The 9182-nt window shown below is 28.1% G+C and overlaps 1 long non-coding RNA gene across 2 annotated transcripts; it reads left to right on the top strand.

Annotated features, from left to right (window-relative positions):
- The first annotated feature begins 1885 nt into the window (after window positions 1-1885).
- Window positions 1886-8831, top strand: LOC145790956 (uncharacterized). 2 transcript variants are annotated; one of them, XR_014330425.1, is made up of 5 exons: window positions 1886-2000; window positions 6185-6374; window positions 8452-8510; window positions 8648-8671; window positions 8753-8831. It is a non-coding gene; the product is annotated as an uncharacterized LOC145790956 (long non-coding RNA). The 2 variants fall into 2 exon arrangements; XR_014330424.1 differs by having other exon boundaries at window positions 8648-8831.
- The last annotated feature ends 351 nt before the right edge of the window (window positions 8832-9182 follow it).

Below are 9182 nucleotides of genomic sequence, written 5' to 3' on the forward strand. Positions count from 1 at the left end.
CAACTTTTAATAATGGAAGAGGTCCAAATTTTTTTTTTTTTTTGGATAGCTTAAGGTCCCTCACCCACACCCATATATCACACCCACGCTCTATTCTTTCTCCTCTTAATCTCCAAACCCTCATATGTTTCTCTGTTCATCTTGCCCTAGCCATGTCTTCCCCCGCCCTCCTCTACTGCCACCAGCGCCACTGCATTTCCTCTTCAGCCACCGCCCTCTCTCGCAGCCCTGAAATCTCCACTAAATATCCCTTCATTATTAGGTACTCATTCCCTAGGTTGGCCACAAAGGCCCTGTTTGGTAGGGCTTATTTTTAACTTATTTCAGCTTATAGCTTAATTTAAATTATTTTGATGTGTTTAGTTCAGCTTAACAATGCAGTTTATACCTTTTTGTAAGTCAAAAATCAACTTATTCTTTGAGTGGGGGAGGAAAAGCTTAATTTATAAGTCAAAACTCAGCTTATGTTCACAGTTATAAGGTATAAACTGTCAGATTATAAGTTATAATCACTTTCCCACAGTTCTACCAAACGGGACTAAAGTGGCATATCTACCACTGTACATTTTCTTTTTTGAATCTGTTAAGAGCCAATTTCATGTGTATCTAAAAAGAAGAAGAAGAAGCATGTCTATATTTGAATCTTTTTATTTTCTTTTTTAAATCTGTGATGCATGATTGGATTGTTCCGAAATATGCTTTTGCATTCTACTACTGAAGGTACAACTCTGTCATTTCACACACTATCAAATTCAATCGTGTTTCTCAATGTTTTTGATAATAAAAAGAAGAAGCTTCAGTCATCTATATAACAATGGAAGGGTTAATTTGAAAATGTCTTTCAAATCAATGGTTCAGATTTGTTTAGATTTAAAAGCAATGGCTCAGATTTATTTTTGAAAATGTCTCTCTCACAAACTATCTTTAATGGTTGAGATTTGTCCAATTTAAAAACAATGGCTGAGATTGAAAAGAGTTTCAATGGTTTAGATTTGTCCATGGCTAAAATCCAATGGTCCAGATTTGTATTCCAATCAACTCTCACCAACCCACTGCGTTTTACCAGGTAAGGCATCATTTGTATTCCTATCAATGCAGAAGGCTAGGAACAAAGGCTTTGAACTGGAACAAAGCTTTGAAGAAAGCTTCGAAGAAAGCTGTGAAGAAGGAAGAAAACTCTGTGGGTCATTGAAGAAGGAAGAAAACTCTGTGAAGAAGGTAAGACACCCTCCTCTCCTCACTTTATTTTGCTCACATTAAGGCTATGGGTCATTGAAACATTCGGACCACCTTCTGTTTTTTTTTTTTACCTTTGAAATTGTTAAAGCAATGCTTCTTAAATACAAACTGGTTTTAGCTTTTTCCCTCCTATTCTTCTTACATACTTTCTATCATTGAAGTGGGTTTCTATTCTTTTTAGCTTTTTCCCTCTTATGAAATGGATTTCTATCATTGAAGTGGGTTTATAGATTCATTCACAATTTAAGAGCATGATTTTCCATGATTTTCCATAAGTGGGTTTATGAAATGGATTTCTATCATTGAAGTGGGTTTATAGATTCATTCATTCACAGTTTATAGATTCAGTGGGTTTATAGATTCATTCATATGTATATCATTCATATGTTTATAGATTCATTCACAGTTTACACAGTTTACACAGTTACACAGTTACTCCAAATGTGCTCATATGTATATCATTTAAAATTAAAAAATTCTGACATCTCAAGATTAAAATTTTAAAATTTGCTTGTTGCTTTGGGAAATTTTCAAGGTCAAAATCTATTGTTATTAACAAAAAATGTTGTTCCAGTTTACTCTAATTTATTTTGCATGTACATTAATATCAGGATGCCATTGGATGCTTAGTGTCGATTTCAGCTCACTGATTCTTCATATCATCACTGGAAAGATTTCAGCTCATAAATGATTTAGGTGAATTTGGAAAGCAGGGGAGTTATATCAGTGCTTCAATTGATCAAGAACAGGGCAACAAAGAGGTATTAAGTTGGTATTAAGTTATATCGGATTTTTTATACAAAATAGTGACATATAGATGTGTAAAGCGTTTCTTAGTATATGTATAAAAAGTGTATTGGGGTATAAAAAGTGTCATGAACATGACCCTTCTTAATTTTTTATACTGATTTCTTGGGCTCTATATTATATGATCTTAGTATTTTTGAATATATATTCATTCATTAAAAATTTAAGAATCTTTAAGATTGAAATTTTTTTGAATATATATTCATTCATTAAAAATTCATTCATTCATTAAAAGTATTTTTGAATATATATTCATTCATTAAAATATATATTATATTCATTCATTGAAAACTCTACTAGATGACCATGATGGGTTGAAAATTTAAGAATCTTTGTATTAAAATTTTTTGAACATATATTCATTCATTGAAAACTCTATGCCTAGATGACCATGATGGGTTTACATTTTCTTTACATTTTGGCGCTGATGACATTTTCTTTACATTTAAGAACCTTGAAATCTTTACATTTTCTTTTTGTAGATTTGAAATTAGTTGCAAATATGATGGTATAAAAAGTGTATTGGGGTATAAAAAGTGTCATGAACATGACCCTTCTTAATTTTTTATACTGATTTCTTGGGCTCTATATTATATGATCTTAGTATTTTTGAATATATATTCATTCATTAAAAATTTAAGAATCTTTAAGATTGAAATTTTTTTGAATATATATTCATTCATTAAAAATTCATTCATTCATTAAAAGTATTTTTGAATATATATTCATTCATTAAAATATATATTATATTCATTCATTGAAAACTCTACTAGATGACCATGATGGGTTGAAAATTTAAGAATCTTTGTATTAAAATTTTTTGAACATATATTCATTCATTGAAAACTCTATGCCTAGATGACCATGATGGGTTTACATTTTCTTTACATTTTGGCGCTGATGACATTTTCTTTACATTTAAGAACCTTGAAATCTTTACATTTTCTTTTTGTAGGTTTGAAATTAGTTGCAAATATGATGGTATAAAAAGTGTATTGGGGTATAAAAAGTGTCATGAACATGACCCTTCTTAATTTTTTATACTGATTTCTTGGGCTCTATATTATATGATCTTAGTATTTTTGAATATATATTCATTCATTAAAAATTTAAGAATCTTTAAGATTGAAATTTTTTTGAATATATATTCATTCATTAAAAATTCATTCATTCATTAAAAGTATTTTTGAATATATATTCATTCATTAAAATATATATTATATTCATTCATTGAAAACTCTACTAGATGACCATGATGGGTTGAAAATTTAAGAATCTTTGTATTAAAATTTTTTGAACATATATTCATTCATTGAAAACTCTATGCCTAGATGACCATGATGGGTTTACATTTTCTTTACATTTTGGCGCTGATGACATTTTCTTTACATTTAAGAACCTTGAAATCTTTACATTTTCTTTTTGTAGGTTTGAAATTAGTTGCAAATATGATGGTATAAAAAGTGTATTGGGGTATAAAAAGTGTCATGAACATGACCCTTCTTAATTTTTTATACTGATTTCTTGGGCTCTATATTATATGATCTTAGTATTTTTGAATATATATTCATTCATTAAAAATTTAAGAATCTTTAAGATTGAAATTTTTTTGAATATATATTCATCCATTAAAAATTCATTCATTCATTAAAAGTATTTTTGAATATATATTCATTCATTAAAATATATATTATATTCATTCATTGAAAACTCTACTAGATGACCATGATGGGTTGAAAATTTAAGAATCTTTGTATTAAAATTTTTTGAACATATATTCATTCATTGAAAACTCTATGCCTAGATGACCATGATGGGTTTACATTTTCTTTACATTTTGGCGCTGATGACATTTTCTTTACATTTAAGAACCTTGAAATCTTTACATTTTCTTTTTGTAGGTTTGAAATTAGTTGCAAATATGATGGGTTTATATATTTCTATTTCATTGATGGGTTTTATCAACTAACCTATGATTATAATGGGTTTTGATTTTGGTTTTGATATCTATAAAATTGTATTTTGGTTTTGTATTTTGGATTTCGATTTTGGATTTTTATGAAATGAGTTTTGATTTTGGGTTCATATTTGTGGGTTTCATCCTATGAGGATTTCATAAAATTATTGAATAAAATGGGTGTTGATGACATTAGCATTCTGTTTTTTAGTTTGATTTTGAAACATTAGCATTTTGTTTGCATTATAGGCATAATCAGAAGCCCATTTATTTGGGGACCCATAATCCAAATCCAATGTATCAAATGTATGCTGTTGAGGATGAGCTTTAATAATTCCTATAATGTATCAAATGCTAAACAAAATAAAATTTTGTATTGTGTTTTTTTCTTTAATAACCAATTGGGGACCCATAATCCAAATCCAACACCATTTGCATCGCAACCTATGTCCAATTTAGATAAGCTACACTGTATCACAAAGCATCAAATAGACTACTAGAACGAAGCAAGTAGTTTAAGCTATTATTAGGTTCTTTGTAGAACTGTAACACTTAGTATTAAGGATTTCAAGTAACTACTACGTTATTTCAAATTTGTCAAGACAAAATTTTCAAATTCAATCTTAAAATCACATCTAAACAAATTTAAATTTGAACTATTTTAATTTTCTGAAGTATCCTATAGTTCTGCTTTAAGTTTCAACAACAAAACTTTTGGACTGTAAAAAGTTTTCAAGATATTAAGGTTCTGTTTTCCCTTATAATCATATAGATAACACAAAAGATATTTGTAATTATCCAATTACAGTGTGGTGAGACCTTTTATAAATTTTTATTGTAGGTTTTAACCTATTTTTTTGAAGTTTTGCTAAAATCATGAATTGTTTGTAGGTTTAAGAAAGTAGTTGAAGCATGAACTGTTTCAACAAAAGGTAGTGATTAGACAGACTTCTAAATTGAAAAAAATAATGTAATGATAACACTCTTCTAAATTGAAAAAAGACTGTAAAAATAATTAGACAGACTTTAATCATATAGATAAAACAAAAGATATTTGTAATTATCCAATTACAGTGTGGTGAGACCTTTTACAAATTTTTATTGTAGGTTTTAACCTATTTTTTTTCCACATTTTAAAATGAAAAATTAATAATTAAATTTCTATATTGAAGTTTTGCTAAAATTTTATTCATAAGTAGTATAATTTACATTTTTTTATAATTTACTTTTTTTTTTTTGGTGTGGTATACATTAGTTGTCAATACGAAAAGTGGGCAGTACAATCCAAAACAATTTAACTGTTGTCAATGCAAAATTACTATGTAGAATCAACCGCAAAATCATGTATTGCAATAGTTCTACATTTTGGCCAATACAAAAAAATGATGAAGATTTCTATGACAGTATTTAACTTTTCATCTATCCTTTTTAATGTATATTGAAGACAAAAAAATTATAATTTGTCTTCTATCCTGTAGTAGGTGAATTTCTCCATCTGTGATATTCATGCAATTACAAGGATTTTGTTACAGTTTAATTTTGTAATATGATATGTCTTCTTTTTTTTTCCCCCCATCTCTTAGGCTGTATTTGTATTTAGGATTTGAAGGGAATTTGTTGATTGAAAGGAAAAGGGAACATTAAAAAGTTAACCCTTTTTATTTGATGACCTTTTTTTTTTTTTGGCTTTTAGTAAATTGTTTTTAATTTAGTTTTTTATTGAACTGCTATTTTAAAATATTTGGGCTTCTCTCTCTCTAAAAAGAGTCCAATTTATTTAGCTTTTTAAATTTTATTTTTTGAATTTTTCAAAAAAAAAAAAGAAGACTTTTTAGATGTTTATCAAGTCTTTTGAAAAAACTTAAACTTCTTTTAAAAATTTGTTTTAATAATTTTTTTATGGTTTTTATGAGAGTATTACTCTTGGGTTTATATAAGCTACTGAGTGAATAAGCTACTGTGTAGTATAAATTTTTATGATGTGTATTGAAAAAGACATTTGTAATTATATAGATAATACAAAAGGCATTTGTAATTTTTGTTGAGCCCTTTTATAAATTTTAATTGTAGTTTTTTTACTTATTTTCTTTCACATTTTAAAATGCAAAATTAGTAATTAAAAACAATGGCTCAGACGTACTTTCACAAATATTTTCAAGGGTCTAAAATTCAATGGTCCAGATATCTTTGCCTATCAACTCTTACCAACCCACCACTGGACTTTACCTATCACTGTGAAAGAAGCTTACAATCGAAGGAGAGGAAGTGAATCACCATCGAAGGCAGAACAAAGCTCCAAAAAGCTCTTCGCATTCCTGAAGGAACAACAAAGCTCTTCGCATTCCTTTCATTTTTTCTCCACCATCACCGGGTAAGGCACTCTTACCTCCTCACTTTCTTTTTTGTTGTTCCATTCATTTTTTTTACCCCTATTTTTTTTTCCTCTCAGTTCATAACTCTGTTTTTTTACCTCTGTTTCCGAACATGGGTTCATAGCTCTTTTTTTTTTTTTGGGTCAGTTCATAGCTCTGTTTTTTTTTTTTTTTTTTTTTTTTTTCTCTTTTTCAATTCATAGCTTTGGGTTTCATATCCTAGACATGCATCATGTTAAAAAAGTGGTATTCGGATGAAGTGGACTATATAGAAGTGAAGTAATGCATCATGCTCTGGGTTTTTTTTTTCTTCTCTTTTTCAATTCAGAGCTAATGTTAACATTAAGAATCTGAAGCCAAAAAAAATAAAAAAAATAAAAAAAATAATTATGTGTTGTGTTTTGTTCTTAATGGGTTGAGGTTGCAAAAAAAACTCTGAGTTAATGTTAACATTAATTGGGTTGAGGTACCCTTTAATAATCAATGGAATTTTAACACCCACTTTTCTCTCTTTATCAAATGGAGGTTAAGGAAAAATGGGTTTCATGTTTCAAATGAGGGTTAAGGAAAAATTGGGTTATTTGTTAGCAATCATTTTTATTTCATCTTAATGGGTTGAGCTTCCAAAAAAAAAACTCTGAGTTAATGTTAACATTAATTGGGTTGAGGTACCCTTTAATAATCAATGGAATTTTAACACCCACTTTTCTCTCTTTATCAAATGGAGGTTAAGGAAAAATAGGTTTCGTGTTTCAAATGAGGGTTAAGAAAAATTGGGTTTTATATTAACAATCATTTTTATTTCATCTTAATGGGTTGAGCTTCCAAAAAAAACTCTGAGTTAATGTTGACATTAATTAGGTTGTTGTTATATAGATTTTTGTTTCATCTTGGTCAGATGGGTTGAGGCTCTCTTTAATCATCAATGGTCATATTTTTACTCACCAAATATAAAAATAGATTTGTATACATTTTTTGTGATGAGTGTTCTATCCCTTGCAATTCTTTATTAGTTTCTCACTTTCTTTGTTGAATCGCAGTGGGTTAAGAAATGTTTTGGATTAATGAATGGAAAGTGGGTGATGACCCTTATTTAGAAATAAGTCTAATATAGTGTGTATAGTTATGTATCTTGGTATATAACTGTTAATTTGATGACCCTTATTTTTTTTGCTTTTAGTGAATTGTTTTTAATTTGGTTTTTTAATTGAACTGCTATTTTAAAATGTTTAGGCTTCTCTCTCTTTAAAAATAGTCCAGTTTATTTTTCTGTTTCAATTTTATTTATGGAATTTTCCAAACAAAAAAAAAAGGAGACTTTTTAGATGTTTTTCAGGACTTTTGAAAAAACTTAAACTTATTTTAAAAATTTGTTTTAATAACTTTTTAATGATTTTTATGAGAGTATTACTCCTTGGAGTAAATAAGCTACTGTGTAGTATACTTTTTTGAAAAAGGCATTTGCAATTATACAGATAATACAAAAGGTATTTGTAATTTTCCAGTTATAGTGTGGTGAGCCCTTTTATAAATTTTTATTGTAGTTTTTTACTTATTTTTCATTTTCACATTTTAAAATGCAAATTTAGTAATTAAATTTCTGTAATTAAGTTTTGCTAAAATTTTATTCATTAGTATAATTTATATTTTTTTTTATAATTTACTTAGTTGTTAGTAGGAAAAATGGGCAATACAATCCATAAGAATTAACCTTTGTCAGTGCAAAGTTGCTATATATAATCAACCACAAAATCATGTATTGCTATAGTTCTACATTTTGGTCAATAGAGAAAAATTATGACGAATTCTATGAGAGTATTTAATTTTTCTTCTATCCTTTTTAACGTATATTGAAGACATAAAAAAATTATAATTTTTCTTCTATCCTGTAGTAGGTGAATTTCTCCATCTGTGATATTCACGCACAAACGAACTTCTTAAACTAGGTTGTTAACTAAAATATGTTAGGAGGTTGTTAATTTTGTAACGATTAATTTTTCTTTATGGCAATTATTAAACCTCATTTTGCCTTCATACTGTTATCTTTGTCAAATTAACATAACCTGACACTTTCAGGTTGAGACACCATTGACCTTCAACCGCTAATTATGGACAACATTACTATTTTTGGTCACGTAAGTTGTTTTCTTTTTTATTTATTTGAAAAAAAAAAAAACATTTTTCTTATAAGCAAAAGTCAATTTTCTTTTCTTTTCATAATTTTTTTTATCTAATTCCTTATAACAAAATTCTCTTTTCTTATAATTTACAGATGGATGGAGACCTACGTCGAACTGTAATACTGATTCCTTTTACTCATTTTCTTACATGTATAATTTTTTTATTTTTTTTACCTCTAATTCTTTTGTATTTTTAGGTCCAATTTCTTCAAGAAAGAAATGTTAATGTTGTTATCCGTGATGAGCGTGCCCTTAATGTCATCCGTGTTCGAGAGGTAGGCCCAATTTAATTATATAGATTTTTTTTCAAATAGTCCAGATTTGTTTAGATTTGTTTAGATTTAATTTGAAAATGTCTTTCAAATCAATGGTTCAGATTTGTTTAGATTTAAAAGCAATGGCTCAGATTTATTTTTGAAAATGTCTCTCTCACAAACTATCTTTAATGGTTGAGATTTGTCCAATTTAAAAACAATGGCTGAGATTGAAAAGAGTTTCAATGGTTTAGATTTGTCCATGGCTAAAATCCAATGGTCCAGATTTGTATTCCAATCAACTCTCACCAACCCACTGCGTTTTACCAGGTAAGGCATCATTTGTATTCCTATCAATGCAGAAGGCTAGGAA

The sequence above is a fragment of the Camellia sinensis genome, chromosome 5 (genome assembly GCF_055761805.1).
Source record: "Camellia sinensis isolate YWXY chromosome 5, ASM5576180v1, whole genome shotgun sequence".
NCBI lineage: Eukaryota > Viridiplantae > Streptophyta > Magnoliopsida > Ericales > Theaceae > Camellia > Camellia sinensis.